We start from the raw sequence: 21665 nt of genomic DNA, 5'->3' as shown, positions 1-21665 counted from the left end.
AAGGTGAGAAAATAACGATATCCGCCATGAGCCTCAATATTCATCGGACCACATACATCTGTATGTATGATTTCTAACAAATCTGTTGCTCTCTCCATAGTACCGGAGAATGGTGTTTTTGTCATCTTACCCATAAGGCACGGTTCGCAAGTACCAAGTGATTCATAATCAAGTGGTTCCAAAAGCCCATCAGTATGGAGTTTCTTCATGCGCTTTATACCGATATGACCTAAACGGCAGTGCCACAAATAAGTTGCACTATCATTATCAACTCTGCATCTTTTGGTTTCAACACTATGAATATGTGTGTCACTACTATCGAGATTTAATAAGAATAGACCACTCTTTAAGGGTGCATGACCATAAAAGATATTACTCATGTAAATAGAACAACCATTATTCTCTGATTTAAATGAATAACCGTCTCGCATCAAACAAGATCCAGATATAATGTTCATGCTTAACGCTGGCACCAAATAACAAATATTTAGGTCTAATATTAATCCCGAAGGTAGATGTAGAGGTAGCGTGCCGACTGCGATCACATTGACTTTGGAACCATTTCCCACGCGCATCGTCACCTCGTCCTTAGCTAATCTTCGCTTAATCCGTAGTCCCTGTTTCGAGTTGCATATATTAGCAACAGAACCAGTATCAAATACCCAGGTGCTACTGCGAGCATTAGTAAGGTACACATCAATAACATGTATATCACATATACCTTTGTTCACCTTGCCATCCTTCTTATCCGCCAAATACTTGAGGCAGTTCCGCTTCCAGTGACCGGTCTTCTTGCAGTAGAAGCACTCAGTTTCAGGCTTAGGTCCAGGTTTGGGTTTCTTCTCTTGAGCAGCAACTTGCCTGCTGTTCCTTTTGAAGTTCCCCTTCTTCTTCCCTTTGCCCTTTTTCTTGAAACTAGTGGCCTTGTTGACCATCAACACTTGATGCTCCTTCTTGATTTCTACCTCCACAGCTTTCAGCATTGCGAAGAGCTCGGGAATAGTCTTATTCATCCCTTGCATATTATAGTTCATCGCGAAGCTCTTGTAGCTTGGTGGCAGTGATTGGAGAATTCTGTCAATGACGCAATCATCTGGAAGATTAACTCCCAATTGAATCAAGTGATTATTATACCCAGACATTTTGAGTATATGCTCACTGACAGAACTGTTCTCCTCCATCTTGCAGCTATAGAATTTATTGGAGACTTCATATCTCTCAATCTGGGCATTTGCTTGAAATATTAACTTCAACTCCTAGAACATCTCATATGCTCCATGATGTTCAAAACATCGTTGAAGTCCCGATTCTAAGCCGTAAAGCATGGCACACTGAACTATCGAGTAGTCATCAGCTTTGCTCTGCCAGACGTTCATAACATCTGGTGTTGCTCCAGCAGCAGGCCTGGCACCCAGCGGTGCTTCCAGGACGTAATTCTTCTGTGCAGCAATGAGGATAATCCTCAAGTTACAGACCCACTCCGTGTAATTGGTACCATCATCTTTCAACTTTGCTTTCTCAAGGAACACATTAAAATTCAATGGAACAACAGCACGGGCCATCTATCTACAATCAAACATGAATAAGCAAGATACTATTAGGTACTAAGTTCATGATAAATTTAGGTTCAATTAATCATATTACTTAAAGAACTCCCACTTAGATAGACATCCCTCTAATCCTCTAAGTGATTACGTGATCCAAATCAACTAAACCATGTCCGATCATCACGTGAGATGGAGTAGCTTCATTGGTGAACATCACTATGTTGATCATATCTACTATATGATTCACGCTCGACCTTTCGGTCTCTGTGTTCCGAGGCCATATCTGTATATGCTTGGCTCGTCAAGTATAACCTGAGTATTCCGCGTGTGCAACTGTTTTGCACCCGTTGTATTTGAACGTAGAGCCTATCACACCCGATCATCACGTGCTGTCTCAGCACGAAGAACTTTCGCAATGGTGCATACTCAGTGAGAACACTTCTTGATAATTAGTGAGAGATCATCTTATAATGCTACCGTCAATCAAAGCAAGATAAGATGCATAAAAGATAAACATCACATGCAATCAATATAAGTGATATGATATGGCCATCATCATCTTGTGCTTGTGATCTCCATCTTTGAAGCACCGTCATGATCACCATCGTCACCGGCGCGACACCTTGATCTCCATCGTAGCATCGTTGTCGTCTCGCCAATCTTATGCTTCCACTACTATCGCTACCGCTTAGTGATAAAGTAAAGTATTACAGCGCGATTGCATTGCATACAATAAAGCGACAACCATATGGCTCCTGCCAGTTGCCGATAACTCGGTTACAAAACATGATCATCTCATACAATAAAATTTAGCATCATGTCTTGACCATATCACATCACAACATGCCCAGCAAAAACAAGTTAGACGTCCTCTACTTTGTTGTTGCATGTTTTACGTGGCTGCTACGGGCTTAAGAAAGAACCAATCTTACCTACGCATGAAAACCACAACGATAGTTTGTCAAGTTGGTGCTGTTTTAACCTTCGCAAGGACCGGGCGTAGCCATACTCGGTTTAACTAAAGTTGGAGAAACTGTCACCCGCTAGCCACCTTTGTGCAAAGCACGTCGGGAGAACCGGTCTAGCGTAAGCGTACGCGTAATGTCGGTCCGGGCCGCTTCGTCCAACAATACCGCCGAACCAAAGTATGACATGCTGGTAAGCAGTATGACTTATATCGCCCACAACTCACTTGTGTTCTACTCGTGCAAACAACATCAACACATAAAACCTAGGCTCGGATGCCACTGTTGGGTAACGTAGTAATTTCAAAAAAAATCCTACGCACACGCAAGATCATGGTGATGCATAGCAACGAGAGGGGAGAGTGTGATCTACGTACCCTTGTAGATCGACAATGAAAGCGTTAGCACAACGTGGTTGATGTAGTCGTACGTCTTCAGGCCCGACCGATCACGCACCGAAACTACGGTACCTCCGAGTTCTAGCACACGTTCAGCTCGATGACGATCCCCGGACTCCGATCTAGCAAAGTGTCGGGGAAGAGTTCCGTCAGCACGACGGTGTGATGACGATCTTGATGTACTACCATCGCAGGGCTTCGCCTAAGCACCGCTACAATATTATCGAGGACTATGGTGGAAGGGGGCACCGCACTGGCTAAGAATATGATCACGTGGATCAACTTGTGTCTCTAGGGGTGCTCCCTGCCTCCGTATATAAAGGATCAAAAGGGGGGTGCGGCCGGCCAGGAGAGGGTGCGCCAGGAGGAGTCCTACTCCCTCCGGGAGTAGGATTCCCCCCCTTTCCTAGTTGGAATAGGATTCGGGAGGGGGAAAAGAGGAGAGAGAGAAGGAAGGGGGCGCCGGCCCCCTCTCCTTGTCCTATTCGGAGTATGGGGGAGGAGCGCACGGCCCAGCCATGGCCACCTCTCCTCTCTTCCACTAAGGCCCACTAAGGCCCATATTCCTCCCGGGGGGTTCCGGTAACCTCCCGGTACTCCGGTAAAATCCTGATTTCACCTGGAACACTTCCGATATCCAAATATAGGCTTCCAATATATCAATCTTTATGTCTCGACCATTTAGAGACTCCTCGTCATGTCCGTGATCACATCCGGGACTCCGAACGAACTTCGGTACATCAAAATGCATAAACTCATAATATAACTGTCATCAAAACCTTAAGCGTGCGGACCCTACGGGTTCGAGAACAATGTAGACATGACCGAGACACGTCTCCGGTCAATAACCAATAGCGGAACCTGGATGCTCATATTGGCTCCTACATATTCTACGAAGATCTTTTATCGGTCAGACCGCATAACAGCATACGTTGTTCCCTTTGTCATCGGTATGTTACTTGCCCGAGATTCGATCATCGGTATCTCAATACCTAGTTCAATCTCGTTACCGGCAAGTCTCTTTACTCGTTCCGTAATACATCATCTCACAACTAACGCATTAGTTGCAATGCTTGCAAGGCTTATGTGATGTGCATTACCGAGAGGGCCCAGAGATACCTCTCCGACAATCGGAGTGACAAATCCTAATCTGGAAATACGCCAACCCAACATGTACCTTTGGAGACACCTATAGAACACCTTTATAATCACCCAGTTATGTTGTGATGTTTGGTAGCACACAAAGTGTTCCTCCGGTAAACGGGAGTTGCATAATCTCATAGTCATAGGAACATGTATAAGTCATGAAGAAAGCAATAGCAACATACTAAACGATCGGGTGCTAAGCTAATGGAATGGGTCATGTCAATCAGATCATTCACCTAATGATGTGATCCCGTTAATCAAATAACAACTCTTTGTCCATGGTTAGGAAACATAACCATCTTTGATTAACGAGCTAGTCTAGTAGAGGCATACTAGTGACACTCTGTTTGTCTATGTATTCACACATGTATTATGTTTCCGGTTAATAAAATTCTAGCATGAATAATAAACATTTATCATGATATAAGGAAATAAATAATAACTTTATTATTGCCTCTAGGGCATATTTCCTTCAGTCCGGACTCTAGCATAATTTTGGTTTTTACAGTACTTTCTCCATTGACAGGTAGGCCCGCGTAGATAGATAAAGAACACGAGCTGATGAGGCGCTCGCGGACTGTTGGACTGGTCAACCAGACAAATACGGAGCTATACGCTGAGCCAGTGACCGTATAATCACCACATCTCGTATACAATGATCAAAGTGAGCTATCAAGACAAGTTCGATGACCGCCAATGCATTTTACTCGGTAATAAATGACTAGGATTGAAGGGGAATCCAAATTTGCTTCGTCTTCTGTCCTTGAGCTCTTGACAAACCAATGCACTATACGGTTGTCCGGCCACTCCACCCCAGAGCTCTCACCAAGCGTCGTTCATGCCACCGCGCCGCATACAAACCGGTAAGGCAGCGATGGCATCCTGTCGCGCCGAGTTCCTCGTCGCCCACGACCGCACACAAAATGGTAGGGAAGCGATGGCATCCCGCCGTGCCGAGTTCATCGCCACTCGCGACCTCACAACTATGTGGGAGGAATTTGAAGATGCCAAGGCCGAATGGGTGGTAGAGCAAGAGGCGGCCAAAGCCACACAGAGGGAGCGGAAAAGTCAGAAAGCACTCAAGAAAAGAGAGGCCCGCCACCGCAAGAAAGAAAGGGATGCACGCGCTGCTGCGGAGAGGTCGGCGGAGATCCAAGCATGGTGGGGTGTCGCCGACAAAGCCGGGAAGGAGAACGACGGCGTCTGGCCAGCATGTGAGAAGTAGTAGTACTAGTAGTTAGTGTGTGTGTGTGTGTGTGTGTGTGTCTGAGTACGAGCATGTACCAGTACTACTAGTTACTACTGTAGTTTTTAGAGCAAATTACCAGTACATTAGCCTAGACTAAATGGAAAAATTCCTATCCTAAGCATCAAATGGCATCTCTTTCTCTATAGGAATTGATATGCATGTCATCTCACTTACTATGATTTTCATATGCCTATCCTATGAATGAAAGGAGGCCTCTGTTGGAGTAACTACTGTAGCTAGCAGTACTGCTGGTACAGTAGTTTTCTTCAAGAAGCGGAATTCAATGAAGTCATGATGGTTCCTTCGTCCAAGCAACTTCAAAGTAGGAAGTGGGCCTATGATTTGACGGCTCATTAGTCATTGTTACTATGGCGCGACAACCTGGGTGACTCCCTTGGAGTTCTGTGTGCATGGCAAGTGGACCAGGATGGTCGACGTCCCACATGTTGGCGAACGGAAGTATTCTTTCTGATATCGAGGAGCAAGGAAACCGCGTGGTATAGTATCACTGCTGATTGGTTCGCAAAAAATAGTATCACTGTCAATTTATAATTATTTTTTATTTCTGATGAATGCTAGCGTTTCAACTCTTACGACGAAGGGTGCCAAACACGGCACGTGATGGATGTCCCACATGTCAGCGAAAGGAGTGGGACATGAACAGCGTGGTAGAGCCCAGCGTAAAAAACAGCGTGGTAGAGCGTCTCCACTTCTTCCACTTCTGGGTCGGAGACCACATGTAGTAGTACTTAGTGGTATGAACGATCCAAAGTGCGACCTGGAGACAAAGACACGTGTCGGAGTAAATAGCCATGGGTAGCCTAGCCGGCTTCCCCTGGCATCACGTAGTAGTACTTAGTGGTATGAACGATACAAAGCCTGCCACCCCCGAATCCCGGAGCACGCCTGGCATGGTGCGCCGCACGCGCTAGGCACGACCCATCCGGTGCGGCACTGTTGCCATGTTGACCCTGGCATCACCCACGACGGGCCGCCAGCGTGGCCCACAGACGGTAGGCCCCTTTGAGCAGAGAGACGCCCGAAGGCGGCCACGCCTCCAACTAGTCGGCCCAAGACAGAGCCGGCTCCCCGCAGCCGGCTTGCCGCCTTCCTATAAGAGGACGCCCCATTAAGGAGACAAGACACGGTAAGGCTACAGCAATCGCCTGACAGGCGGCGGTACTGTAGCCGCGCTTACCACGATGAAGCCCACGTCAGCAAGACGGAGCCACAGTAACCAGCCGCCGACCAGGCCCTGGACAGTGGGGCCTGCCTGTCGATCAAGGGGCCGGCAGCCGGCGGGACCCACCAGTCGGCGGGCCCCAGCAGCCGGCGCAGAAGCCGGCGAGCGCAGTCACAGATCGCTGGGCCCCGTGCCCAGTCGGATTACCATTGTACCCCGGGGGGTAGGCCTATATAAACCTCCCGGAGCACCCATCCAAAGGGTTCGACCCCCCGCTAGTTCTAGACACCACACAGGGAGTAGAAGCGGGCGAGCCGTGCCCTTCTTCCTCCTCCCCCCAAACAGCTCAAGGAGCGTTATGTAGCTACTTGATTCATCTAGTGAGCATGCGGAGACCTCGCAGAGCAGCAGTAGGGGTGTTATCTCCATGGAGAGCCCCGAAGCTGGGTAAGATCCGCCGGCGTGCATGTCTTCGCCTCATCCCGTTTCCAGGCACCGGCGATGTCTTACTGGCTCCCACAATGATAAGCCACCCGTTGGCATATGTCGCACCTACCACCCGACATTTGGCGCCCACCGTGGGGCCAGGTGCACCATCGTCCAGAGACCTGTTCTGGACGGGAACCCTCTTCCTCCCCAGCGGGCGTAGCCAGCCTGGCACGCCCGATGGCGCTTGCCATGACGCGCTACAAGGCGTCACCAGCATCTGTGCGGCAAGCGGCCTCGCCGATCTTCTCGACGAAACTCTCATCTCCGACGAGCTCGCCTCCGATGCGGGCACCGACCACCTCGCCCACCTTCTCGGCCAGCTCCATGTCTCCAGCGAGCCCGCTGCGGACCTGGAGTCAGTTGGCTCCACCGACCCGATGCCTGTCGACTCCGACACGGCCTCCTACGATACCTTCCCCACCAACGTCGCGATCTACAACGACCCGCTTCCTCGAGCCGACGGCTGCGATGCTGTCACCACCAAAGTGATGGTTGTCGACCACGGCGGCCTGGCCGATGAGAGCGCCCACGATGCCTCGCGCGCGGCGGCCCACGATTTGTCCGCTCCCCTCCCGGCTAATGCCGACGACGAAGCACTGGAAGCACGCCGCCTCGCCCTCCTCGCAGAGGGCCGGAGGCTGGCCTCCGTAAGACGCCTCACTGAGGCCTACCAGCGCGAAGCTGACCGCGCCGCCTTCGGCACGCCGGCCCCGGGCGGGCCAAGCCGGGCCGGCCTTGTCAAGCAACGTGGCGCCCTCATCGCCGACACACTGGGAGTCGACTGCCCGGTCTATGCCACTCCGCTCGAGAACTTGCGTGCCGCCCAGGCGGCTGTAGACAAGTTGGATGGCTTGGAGGCCGAAGACCTCCCCCACATGACCTGGCGCATCCAGCAATTGATTGACGCAGCCGCGCAGTGACACGAAGCCGACGCCCGCGCGGAAAGCCCTCCCCCGCGCCGAGAACACGGCGCGATGTCTCGGACGCCGACTACGAGCAATACCCGCGCGCGACGCGAGAAGGAGCTGGCTGCCAGCCGCAGCCGGACCCGGATCTCCATCGAGCGAGACGCGGACGGTCATCCCTGAGCCATGGAATGGCGGGGCGACCCGCCTCCGCCTCCGCCCTGTGGAGAGAGATATCCCGCCTCGCCGCCAGTGGCGCACCCGACCCTCAGCGGCCGGCTAGGCCGCCGCGAAGGAATTGGCGAGAACGACGCCCGCCATCGGATCGACCGCCTGGCGCGATCCCCGGCATTGGAAGAAGAAGACGATGTCGGCCTGCCTTGTTTCGGCCCCCGCATCCGCGACGAGCCCTTTCCCAAAGGGTTCTCGCTCCCAAGAGACACGCCCAAGTACAACGGCTCCGTGAAGCCGGAAGATTGGTTGATCGACTACTCCACGGCGGTTAGCATAGCCAACGGTAACCGGCGCGTCGCCGTAAAGTACATGCCCTCATGCTGCAAGGCACGGCGCGGACCTGGCTCAACAGCCTCAAGCCGTGTAGCATCAACAGCTGGCTAGACTTCACAGAATCCTTCATCCGCAACTTCACCAGCACCTACAAGCGGGCTCCCAAGCCCAGACAGCTCTCCTTGTGCGTACAAGGCCCCGCCGAGTCCACTCGCGATTACCTCACGCGTTGGGCCGAGCTCCGCAACTCTTGTGAAGGAGTGCACGAGGTGCAAGCCATAGAATACTTCACATCCAGATGCCGAGAAGGCACCCTCCTCAAGCACAAGCTCCTCTGCGACGAGCCGGCTACCCTCGACGAACTTCTGGACATAGCGGACAAGTACGCCACCGCCGACTCCTCGATGAAGACTGAGCTTCGGGTAGACGCGTCCGGTAAGGTACTCAACCCGGCGCCCAAGACGCCAGCTGGGGATTCCGGCCGACACCCCAACTCGAACGACCAGAAGCGCAAGGGCCCCGCGCCGCCTCCCGCCAGCCGGCAGGTGGCAACGGTCGAAGATGCGCCGCCTGAAGAACGACCGGCACCCAAGAAGCCCAAGGGCGGCAGGCCGGCTTGGCAGCCCGCCTTCTCCTACGAGCAAACCCTCGACGCCCCTTGCAAGTTCCACAGCGGCGCGAAGCCGTCCAACCACACGACCCGGAAGTGCCATTGGCTCACCCGAATCTCTAAGGGCGAGGGGCTCGTGCCGCCTCCGCCTTCGCCGCCTCCGGCCGCTCGGCCCGCAGTCGGAGCCATGCATGACGAGTTCCCTGACGAGCAAGCAACCTACATCGTCTTTACGAGCCAGCCCGAAGACCGGCGCAGCAAACGCCAAGAGCGCCAGGAAGTTAGCATGGTCGCTGCCAACCCCGCCGGACACATGCATTGGTCAGAAAAGCCCATCAGCTGGAGCCGGACCGACCATCCGGAGGTGATGCCATCTCCCGGCTCTTATGCCTTGGTCCTGGAATCCACCCTCGCAACGGACAGACGCGCCGCCCGCTTCTCTCGTGTGTTGATAGACGGCGGGAGCAGCATCAACATCCTGTACCATGACACCTGGAGAAGCTAAACGTCAAGACAAAGCAGCTCACGCCCACTCGGACAGTGTTCCACGGCATCGTACCCGGCCTGTCCTGCGCCCCCATTGGCAAAATCAAGATTGATGTACTTTTTGGGGACAAGGAGCATTTCCGCCGGGAAGTGATCTGGTTTGAAGTGGTGGACCTGGAGAGCCCTTACCATGCATTGCTGGGCCGACCTGCCTTGGCCAAATTCATGGCAGTTCCCCACTATGCATACCTCAAGATGAAGATACCAAGCACCAAAGGCGTCATCACTGTAGCCGGTGATTACAAGAAGTCCTCCGAGTGCGCAGCGGCCAGCAGCCGGCTGGCCGAGTCCCTTGTGATTGCCGAAGAGAAGAAGATGTTGGACCGAGTCGTGGCCATAGCCGGAAAACAGTCGGCCGTGTCCCCCGACCCCAAGGAGCATGACGTCCAAGGATCTTTCCAGCCGGCCAAGGAAACGAAGAAGATACCTCTTGACCCCGAGCATCAAGAGAGGTTTGCCGTCATCGGGGCAAACCTGAACAGCAAATAGGAAGGCGAGCTCGCCGATTTCCTCCGTAAGAATCGGGACATCTTTGCATGGTCCCCCAAGGACATGCCGGGTGTTCCGAGGAAATTCGCCGATCACAAACTGCACGTTCGAGAAGATGCAAAGCCAGTCAGACAACCCCTTCACCGACTATCGGAGGAGAAGCGCAGGATTGTAGGGGAGGAGATAGCCCGGCTCTTGGCGGCCGGCTTCATCATGGAAGTTTTCTTTCCAGAGTGGCTCGCCAACCCGGTCCTTGTGCTAAAGAAGAAAAACAAGTGGCGCATGTGTATAGACTACACGAGCCTCAATAAGGCCTGCCCCAAAGATCCTTTTGCCCTGCCAAGGATTGACCAAGTGATAGACTCCACAGCCGGATGCGAGCTGTTGAGTTTTTTGGATGCTTACTCCGGATATCATCAGATAAAGCTAGACCCGGACGACCGCCTGAAGACCGCCTTCATCACGCCATTTGGAGCCTTCTGCTACCTGACTATGACATTCGGCTTGAGAAATGTCGGTGCCACCTTTCAGCGTGCATGCAGAAGTGCCTCCTCAAGCAACTCGGCAGAAACGCTCACGTATACGTGGACGACATCATGGTGAAGACGGAGAAGCGCGGCACCTTGTTGGAAGACCTCAAGGAAACGTTTGAGAACTTATGCCGGTTCCAAATCAAGCTCAACCCCGAGAAATGCGTGTTCAGAGTGCCAGCCGGCCAGCTCCTAGGCTTCCTGGTCTCCGAACGCGGCATCGAATGCAACCCGGTGAAGATCAAGGCCATTGAGAGAATGGCGATCCCCACCAAGCTTCGAGACATTCAGAAGTTCACCGGGTGCTTAGCCTCCTTGAACCGCTTCATCAGCCGGCTCGGAGAGAAAGCTCTCCCTCTCTACCGCCTCATGAAGAAGAGCACTCACTTCGAGTGGAACGACCAGGCCGACCAAGCTTTTCACGAGCTGAAGAAGATGCTGGCCACGCCGCCTGTCCTCGCAGCGCCGACTGAGAAAGAGCCCATGCTCCTCTACATCGCTGCAACCAGCCGGGTGGTCAGCACCGTCATCGTAGTCCAGCGCCCAGAAGAAGGCCGAGCCCAGCCGGTCCAGAGGCCGGTGTATTATTTGAGCGAGGTGTTGTCCGCTTCAAAGCAGAACTACCCGCACTACCAAAAGACGTGTTATGGCGTGTACTTCACCGCCAAGAAGCTGAAGCCCTACTTTCAAGAGCATCCCGTCACGGTCATATGCACCGCCCCGCTAGCAGAGATCATAGGTAGCCGGGACGCATCCGGCCGGGTGGCGAAATGGGCCATTGAGCTGGCCTCGTACACGATCTTCTACCAGCCCCGCACTGCCATCAAGTCCCAAGCACTGGCCGACTTCCTCGTCGACTGGGCCGAGACCCAGTACCTGCCGCCGGCTCCTGACTCCACCCATTGGCGCATGCACTTCGATGGGTCCAAGATGCGCACCGGCTTGGGAGCCGGCGTCGTCCTTACCTCTTCGAAAGGCGACAAGCTCAGATACACGCTACAGATCCACTTTGCCGCCTCCAACAATGTGGCCGAGTACGAGGCGCTCATACATGGGCTCCGGCTTGCCAAAGAACTTGGCATTCGCCGGATCCTATGTTATGGCGACTCAGACCTGGTAGTCCAGCAATCATCCGGCGACTGGGACGCCAAGGACGCGAATATGGCGAGCTACCGCTTCATGGTCCAACAACTCAGCGAATACTTTGAAGGATGCGAGTTCCTCCACGTATCGCGAGCCGACAATGAGCCAACCGATGCCCTGGCTCGAATAGGCTCCACTCGGCAAGCAATTCCAGCCGGCGTCGCTCTCCAACGCCTCCTCAAGCCGTCTATCAAGCCGTCTCCAGAGTCCGATTCCATCTTCGTGCCGCCTGATCCCGATGCGGCCGGGTCCGGCTCGAAGAACCAAGTAGGCGACCCCAAGACCCCCGTAGCCGGCTCGGGGACTTCGGCAACCGGCTCGGGGACTGCCACGACCGGCTCGGGGACTGGGGCAGCCGGCCCGGGGACTACACCAGCACTACAGCCGGCGGCCGACTCTAGCACCTCACCGCCCAGCCCGCCCACCCTGGTGGCAGTAGCCACTTTGGCAGTAGAAGAAGTCGCGGCTCCATCATGGGCTCAGTCCATCCTCAACTTCCTAGTAAACCAAGACCTGCGGGCTGACGAAACAGAAGCAAGACAGGTCCAGCGTCGAGCCGGAGCGTACACAATCGTCAACAGAGAACTACTCAAGCGCAGCGTCACTGGAATCCTCCAACGGTGCGTCGAGCAAGAGAAGGGCATTGCAATCCTCACAGACATTCACCAAGGAGAACGCGGCCACCATGCGGCCTCAAGATCACTTGTCGCCAAAGCCTTCCGCCATGGTTTCTTCTGGCCGACTGCTTTCGATGATGCCAAAGAATTAGTCAAACATTGCAAGGGATGCCTCTTCCGCTCCAAGCAACAAGTGCCGGCTTCGGCACTCAAGACCATTCCCCTCACTTGGTCCTTTGCCGTTTGGGGACTGGACATGGTGGGCCCATTCAAGACGGTGCGCGGCGGCATGACGCATTTGCTCGTCGTCGTGGACAAATTCACCAAGTGGATTGAGGCAAAGCTGATCAAGAAGCTGAATGGGCCGACTGCCGTGACGTTTATCGCAGACATAACAACTCGGTACGGCATGCCGCACAGCATCATCACCGACAATGGCACGAATTTTGCCAAAGGAGCCTTGGCACGTTTCTGCGCAGCCCAAGGTATCCGGCTGGACTTAGCATCCGTCACCTACCCGCAGTCAAACGGCCAGGTCGAGCGAGCCAACGGCCTCATCCTCTCCGGCATCAAGCCCCGACTGGTTGTACCTCTGGAGCGCTCGGCCGGCTATTGGCTTGATGAGCTGCCGGCTGTCCTCTGGAGTCTGCGCACTACACCAAACAAGTCAACCGGCTTCACCCCTTTCTTCCTTGTGTATGGTGCCGAGGCGGTCATCCCAACTGACATCGAGTTCGACTCGCCTCGGGTAACCATGTACACGGAAGCGGAGGCCAAGGAAGCACGAGAAGACGGTGTCGACCTGCTGGAAGAAAGCCGGCTGTTAGCCCTCAGCCGGTCTGCAATCTACCAGCAGGGTTTGCGCCGCTACCACAGCCGGAACGTCAGGCCAAGATCTTTACAAGAGGGCGATCTTGTGCTCCGGCTGATCCAGCGAACAGCCGGCCAGCACAAGCTCTCAGCCCCTTGGGAAGGCCCCTTCGTCATCAGTAGAGCTCTAGGCAACGACTCCTACTACCTGATCGACGCACAGAAGCCGAAGGCGCGCAAGAGAGACGAGTCCGGCAAGGAGTCGGAACGACCATGGAACGCCAACCTCCTCCGAAGATTTTACAGTTGAAATGCAGTATGTACCGCGCTAACTTTTGTATTAAGTACAAGACAATAGACTTCCCGAGGAGGGCTCGGGGACTGCCATCCCTTATTTATGAATGAAAAGTATCATGCTTATGACCTTGTCGTATCATTTACTTATTCCGTCCGGCACCGAGTTTGACTAGTCGGCTCGGGGACTGGCCGACTGGAGTTATGTTAGAAGTCCTACCCGCAGTCAGACAAGTAGTGTGCCGGCTCTCAAGCCTTCTCTTGCCAAAAGTCGCAGTTCGAAGAACCGGCTGTCCGGCTGGCAAGAGTTAAAGGCAGGAACGGGCGCCCACACGAAAAACGGCTAGGGACTAACGGACTAATATAACAAAAGCCGGTTTTTCTCACACCGCCGACTGGCTACCAGAGTAGCCGGCCGGCCGGTTTCCATTCACTTCACTTTAATCCAAGAAAGCTCAAGTACTTGCCTCCCCAAAGAAGGAAGGCGGCAAAGGAAAAAGCCTAAGGATAAAAAAGCATATGCGAATGGAAACCAAACATACACATGATAATATTTACATAAAAAGACCTCCAAGAGGCCAGCATTCAACATAGTTTGGATACACCCCTAGTGGGTGGAACTGCGAAAACTTAACAAAGATTCTTTAAAGACAACAAAGCAGGAGAGATAAAGACGGCAGGTCAAGCTGGCGGAGCGACCGACGAGCCAGACTGGTTGGCGGAGACGGTCGTGCCGGCTAAAGGAGCGGCCGGCTGACGAACTTCGGCTTGGTCGCCGCCTCCCGCACAGGGCGCGCTTCCACGCGCCTCGTTGCTGGAGGCACGGTCGGCCTGAGGTCGGCTGGTTGTTCCACCAGCCGGCTCGACGTCTTTGCCGTCCTCGTCTTCGTCTTCTTCGCCCTTGTCGCTGGAGGCAATCTCCTCCGCCGAGTCCTCGCCCACTGCCGGGTTCAGCCCGAACCACTCCTCGGGCTGAGCAACACCGTCATCATCGATTTCGGGTGCGAAAACGCTGATGTCGGTGCACTCGGCGATCGTCGAAGCTCGCTGGGCGATAGCCGGCCTCACCTCCTCCAGCTCCGCGTCGGCCTCCATCCGCCAAGTGCGCAGCTGGTCCAGGCTCAGCCCTGGGTACCAAGCCCGAACGAATTCCAACGCCCGCCCGGCTCCGAGGCGGGCCGCTGACGCTTTCCAAGCCTTGAAGCGACCAACTGCGACTTCCAGCCAGTCGGCAGTTCGGCTTGGGGTGCGGGGGATCGTCTCGCCGGGCCAGAGGGCGGCCAACACTTGCGCCTCGGCACGTTGGAGCCGACGAAGCATCCGATGAGCCGGCTGCAACCGTGCCTGGACAGCCAGGAGCTGCTCCCCAAGGGTCCGGTTTGCATCCGGCGCGATGTTGGCCCCCGCTTGACGGCGCGCCTCGCGATGGGCCTCAATGCTTTGGGCGGCGAAGGCGGAGTATCCGGGGAAGTAGTCTGCACCAAAAACAAGCAACAGCTCAAGATAAGTCAAAAAACCGAGGTGGCAAGGGGCAAGAGAAGGGCTAAGAAGGCAACTTACCGTCGATCAAGTCCTCGATCCGGCCGAAGCCTTCGTCCAGGCCTCGCTGGGTCTCAGACCAAGTCGCCGCCGCCATCTCATACTCTGCCATCAAGGCGGCTTCGCTTTCCTGCGCCGCCTGCAAGGCCGCTTTGTGGCTCTCCTCTTGGTCGGCCAGCTTCTTGGCCAGGCAATCCCGTTCCTGGACCAAGGCGGCGCACTCGGCCTCCTTGGTATGAAGGGCAGCCTTCGCTTCACCGAGCTCCTTCCTCAAGTCGGCGTTGGCCCCTGAAGACAAGGAAAAAGAAAAACCAATCAGAAAGAGTTGTCAAGAAAGATCCGACCCGACTGCGCAGCAGTCGGCCCGAATCTCGGGGACTACACCCAATGGGTGCGCTGACGCGCCCCCACAGGAGACAGACAAGATTGAGTACTTACTTCGGCTGTCGGCCAGGTCGTCGGTCCTCCGGCTCAGCTCCCGAGCCTGGGAGTTGAAGGCGGCAGCACGAAGGTTGTGATATTCCTGAACGTTAAGAAAAGAGCAAAGTAAGGTAGCCGTCGAGAAAGATCCGACCCGGCTGCGCAGTAGTCGGCCCGAATCTCGGGGACTACACCCAGTGGGTGCGTTGACGTGCCCCCACGGAAGAAATTAAGAAAGCAAAGCGGCCAAGAATGAAGGACTCACCCCGATAGTGGCTCACGTTGACAAGAACTCCTGGGTGAACTGTTGCAGCAGGGCGGCCTGAGCTTGCAGCCGGCTCCGGACCCCTTGAGCCACCACATTCAGCTTGCCAGTTCCCCCGCTGGGAGTCCACTCGGATGTGGCAGTGCTGGCCACCTCCAGATCTTTCGCCGACTGGCCTGCGCCCGCGGCTCGGCGCAATTCCGGCAGAGCGGCGCCTCCCCCTGCACGTCGGCCCGTCGCCGGCTGCACTTCGAGGCCGGCTCTGTTCTCCGGCTCACCTCCGGCCGGCTCCTCTGGCGCCGCTGACAACTGACCACCTTGGCCCGCTCCGGTTGGCGCTGCTGGCGGCGCTCTCCCTGCCAAGGCCACGGGGTCCTCCCCCCTCCCCAACAACGGCGGGTCTTGGACGATCTCCTCCGCCAAGGGCAATGGGGTGTCGGGGGCTACAGCTCGGAGAGGAATGGCGAGCAGCGGAGGCTGGTTGCGCGAGCTTTCCGCCTCCGTCCCCGCGGTAGCCGCCTCCGTCTGGGCCTTGGCTGCCGCGTCGGCCTGCTCCCTCGCCGCCTGGGCGGCCGCCTTCTCCGCCGCCTCGCGCTCCTCCCGCGCTTTGCGGGCGTTCCGCTCTATGGCCTCCCTGAGATCGGCGCGGGGGTCCACGCGGCGGGAGCTTGAAGACCCTCCAGCCGGCCCCACGACGGAGCCGCCCGGGCCCCGCTCAAGGGAAAGCGGCGCCCTGCCCAGCAAGCGAGGAAAAGTTAAGAAGAATGTTCGAAGAGAAAGAGAATGAAGACGAGAAAACGGCAAGGCAATTGAAGACTTACGCCGAGACCGCCTGGGGCTGCTTCACTGCCTTGCGGAAGCGGGCCGCCTTCGCGGCCGCCTCATCTTGCTTTGTCGCCGCGGTGGAGGGCTTGGACTTCTTCGGCCGATTGCCGAAGAGGCCTAGAGTGGCCCGGCGCTTCTGCGCGCCACCGGCTGGCGGCGCAACAGACGAGCCCGCGCCCTGTTGGTCGGCCGCCGGCTGGCAACGCGGGGCGACTTCGGCTTCGAAATCGTCTGGCCAGTCCTCGAAGCTCGCGGTGAACCTTGAGCCTCCGGGCTCGGCGCTGTCCCCCACGACGGCGTCTTCCATGGCGGCCGCCCCCAAGTCCGGGTCGTCAACGTCATCCACCGTGCGGTCAGGGGAGTACTGGCGTTCAACCCTTGCCGCCCCAGCCGGCGGCGCAAGAAGAGGGTTCTGCTCAAAAGAACCGACTGGTCAGAGGCCAACCGCCATGAAGCCGGCCGACGACAAAAAGAAGATAAAGAGAGAAACTTACCACGGGCGGAGGATTGGCGCGAGAATACGGCGCCTTGCCGTATTGCCAGTCCCCGGCGAGCTTGCAGTTGGCGATGTAGTTAACCATGAGCGCCACCTCCGCATGGGGCATTTCCCATGTGCTCAGCCGGCTTGGGTCGAAGCGGCCGCTCATCTGACACATCATATGGGGTCGGCTTTGGAGAGGGAGAATCCGGCGCTCCACGAAGGCGGCCACCAAGTCGGCCCCGCACAGGCCTTCCGACTGAATCGGCACCCGAAGCCGGGAGATGGCGGCGTTCCCGGCCGGAGACAATGACCGGGACCGGAAGCTCCACGAGGGCTGCCTCCCAGCCGACGGGCCGGCTACGTAAGCCGGCAGGTTGATGTAGTCTCCTTCCTCGGCGACGTTCTTCACATAGAAATAAGATCTTTGCCAAACCTTCACCGACTGGATCAGGGGGATGGGCGGGAACGGGTTGTTCTCGCTCGCCCTCCTCATGGCGATGAAGGCTCCGCAGGGGGCGGGCACGCCGGCGACGACCGTGCCGAGCTTGCTCTGGAAGAACTCCCCCCAGAGCTCTAGCGTGGGGAGCATCCCCAAGAAGCCCTCGCAGAGGGAGACGAAGGCCGACAGCAGCATCACCGCGTTAGGCGTGAGGTGATGCGGCTGGAGGTTGTAGAAGTCGAGGAAGGAGCGCAGAAATCCGCTCGCCAGAAGGCCGAAGCCGCGCAGGCAGTGCGAGCAGAAGACGACCCGCTCGCCCTCCTCCGGTGCCGGCAAGATCTCCTTCGCGGGCGCCAGCCGGACCTGTACGCGGTCGGCGCCGGGCAGGCGCCGGGTCTGGCGAAGGAACTCCACGTGGTCTTCATGGACGTTGGAGCCGTCCCACGAGCTTGACAACGCCATGGGAGCGAGGCGGTGCAGAGACGCGACAGCGCTGAGACGGGAAGCTGCGACGGCAGCGAGAGGAAGAAGACGAGGGTTAGGAGGGGCGGAGCGGGAGGGAGCGTGCGAACCTCTGTCGCTCTCCCTCCTCCCCCTACTTATAGGCTCACGTGGCAGAGCCGAGGAGGCGCGGCGTGGGGAAGCGTGGGGATCGATCGTGCCCACTCCCCACGTCCCGCGATTATCGAGCCTTAACGGCGAAACAAAACTGCCTCAAGAAGGCGAGCGGCCCCGGTGGGCCACGGAAGATCCGCGCCCGGACCAAGGCTCGCGAGTGGCGGGCCCGGGCCTGCGGCGGTGTCCCGTCGCGCGCTTGCGCTCGCAGGATCTTGCCGCCACGTGGCCGCGGGAGGGCCCGTAGTCGGCACGCGGGTTGCCCCCCCTCCTCTCGCCTACAAGACGCGGGGCTCTCTGAAGTCGGCGCACACCCTCTAAGCCGGCCCTTCAGGATGGGAAGCTGACCAAGCTTCTCGTCCCCCTGCTCACCTCGGAGCTCGATCAGCTTCGGGGACTACTATCGGAGTAAATAGCCATGGGTAGCCTAGCCGGCTTCCCCTGGCCCTTCTGAAAAAGTTACGAGCCCGCCCGGCTCTCAAGAATCCAAGACATGGGGCCGCCTTCCCCTAGCTGGCTGCAACCCAGGCCGGCTTTCGGAAGGCGGTCCGACTTTAGCCCTCATGAGAAGGCCGACTCCAAGAAGCCGGCCATGAGAAGGCCGACTCCAAGAAGCCGGCTCCCTATAAAGCGATCAAGACCGTACCCACAAAGTTTGCACCCACCTGACGGCGGTGCGACGGGGCGTGGCTATAGTAAAGCCTGCCACCCCCGAATCCCGGAGCACGCCTAGCATGGTGCACCGTACGGGCTAGGCACGACCCGTCCGACGCGGCACTGTTGCCATGTTGACCCTGGCATCACCCACGATGGGCCGCCAGCGTGGCCCACAGACGGTGGGCCCCTTTGAGAAGAGAGACGCCCGAAGGCGGCCACGCCTCCAACTAGTCGGCCCAAGACAGAGCCGGCTCCCCGCAGCCGGCTTGCCGCCTTCCTATAAGAGGACGCCCCATTAAGGAGACAAGACGCGGTAAGGCTACAGCAATCGCCTGACAGGCGGCGGTACTGTAGCCGCGCTTACCACGATGAAGCCCACGTCAGCAAGACGGAGCCACAGTAACCAGCCGCCGACCAGGCCCTGGACAGTGGGGCCTGCCTGTCGATCAAGGGGCCGGTAGCCGGCGGGACCCACCAGTCGGCGGGCCCCAGCAGCCGGCGCAGAAGCCGGCGAGCGCAGTCACAGACGGCTGGGCCCCGTGCCCAGTCGGATTACCATTGTACCCCCGGGGGGTAGGCCTATATAAACCCCCCAGAGCACCCATGCAAAGGGTTCGACCCCTCGCTAGTTCTAGACACCACACAGGGAGTAGAAGCGGGCGAGCCGTTCCCTTCTTCCTCCTCCCCCCAAACAGCTCAAGGAGCGTTGTGTAGCTACTTGATTCATCTAGTGAGCATGCGGAGACCTCGCAGAGCAGCAGTAGGGGTGTTATCTCCACGGAGAGCCCCGAAGCTGGGTAAGATCCGCCGGCGTGCATGTCTTCACCTCATCCCGTTTCCAGGCACCGGCGATGTCTTACTGGCTCCCACAATGATAAGCCACCCGTTGGCATATGTCGCACCTACCACCCGACAACACGTCTAGTTGGAAGGTCTCGGGGCATACACGTAAACAAATATAAAAGTTAATATGTGCCTCCAACTAATATAGTAGTAGTAGAGTACTTAGGCACGTACTCCATAACATCACCGTGCATTGCACGTACAACATTTAGTGGTAGTACGTAGTAAGAGACAAATGCCGCCCAAGAGTTCCCTTCTCGACCTACTTTTAGGTGTTTGGTAGAGTGTATGGAGGGTGCATGAGTCCACACTAGTTTAGCACAAATACACTAGAAGCATGCATGAAGAGAGCATGCATGAAGAGGGGTGTTGAGTTGAGCATGCATGAAGAGGGAACAACTATGCTGAGACGAGAACGCAACCAAACACACCCTATATGCCACGCATGTTCATACGGTTTGTGCCTTTCTACTTCACTTATTGCGCTACATACTCAGGTTCGTACGTCCACTCCTGGGTACATGTTTGTCTCGTAGTTCCAGTCCCATGTGTTCTTCATATACTGTAGATGGAACGATCCTTGCATAACACGTGCACCTTGATGCTAGATGTCTCGCGTGTTGGCAAAAGGATGAACAAAGCTCACATAAAGAAAAATAGAGTGGAAGAACATAGACTCCGAACGACCGAGAAGGAGCAAGGAACCTCATGGTGGAGCGTCTGCACTCATAATATTTAATATTATTCAGCGATATAAAATTAACCAATCATCTCCAAAGTGGACTGGAAGAGTACGAAACACGGCAGCCCAGTGTAGTATCATACTAGTACATGGCTAACCCATGCTATCACCATATTTCTTGGGTTCCGTGTGACACCTATCTCTAGTAATCTAGCAGCCTGTATCGCTTCTCCCTCCTCGTCTCTATCAAAGTGCGGTGGGCTAGAGTTTTTGTCGTCTATTGAGGTCGGTTAACTATCACATGTTAGCGACATGCCAAGAGCATTCTAAAAAAAATTCCTTTCACGTTCCATTTTCAAAAAGAAAAAAATCCTTTCACGTACGAATTTGCCTGTATGCTTTGAGTAACTTGCATGTCCTATACTGCTCCTGTTTGATACTCTAACTTAGCTAGAGGTTAGACTAATTCATGACTAACCCTGAACTAACTGTAGCCAAAGAGGTGTTTGGGTGACAGGGTTAGATTGACAATAAATGCACTTCATGGAGAGAGAAAAGTGATTTTTCAGTGGTCCCAATGAGAACTATCTCCAGTTAGCACCTCTTGGGTGGGATAGTTTATTTTGGTGGGTTCGGTGCAACTTGCTCCAATTTAAACCCTCATGCTTGGATAGTTTAGAGCTATTTGATCCCCAACTAGCTCAAACTAACTCTAACCCATGGATCCAAACAGGGCCTATGGCCAGTCTCGACGCGGAGCAGTCGCGTGCACCGGGAAGCGGCGCTCTCTCGGCCATCGGGCCACTTCAAAGCCGGCGCCAGTGAGAGGTCGCCTCCGCTCTGGCCAGGCATTAATGCGGCACTGACACTCCAGGGCGACGCTGACTGTTTCACGCGGGAAGCGCGCGCTGGCAAGGGAGTATAGGTTTTGAACCGTTTGAGGTGTAGTACTGGTAGTTTGCAAAACTACTCAATTATTGCACTTAGTTTCCTAAGAAATTGTGGTAAAAACGTTATTCCACAACCCGCTTCCCTTCTCCTTCCTCTTCCACCGCCCGCGCACGTCCGCGGGAAGCGACCGGTCAACCCTTATATAGGAGTGCTAGCACAAAAAGATGCATGCATGACCACTAAAATTTCCATATTAAAGCGCTGCTCCGGCGGGAGTATGGTGTATGTTGTTACTTCGGTTGGCCCATGGCTATCGGGCGGCGGCGACCAGAGAAGAGGCGGTGGGAGGGGAATGAATGCAACTACTGTTTGGGTTCGCCTTCCGGCTTAAATAAATGCGCAGCATCACGTGTACCCACGGGTGCACAAATTGTAACATACGTGTCTGCTTAAGTGGGCGTCACGTAACTGGTGTGTGTGAGAGAGAGATTCTGAGAGACAGAGTGCGTGTATGTGACTCTACTCTTCGGACATGTACTCAACCTTTTGCATCAGGATATAAGTATAATAGTATTTACTT

The sequence above is a fragment of the Triticum dicoccoides genome, chromosome 4A (genome assembly GCF_002162155.2).
Source record: "Triticum dicoccoides isolate Atlit2015 ecotype Zavitan chromosome 4A, WEW_v2.0, whole genome shotgun sequence".
Taxonomy (NCBI): Eukaryota; Viridiplantae; Streptophyta; class Magnoliopsida; order Poales; family Poaceae; genus Triticum; species Triticum dicoccoides.
The sequence above is the reverse complement of the archived record's forward strand: the minus strand, read 5'-3'. Positions refer to the sequence as shown.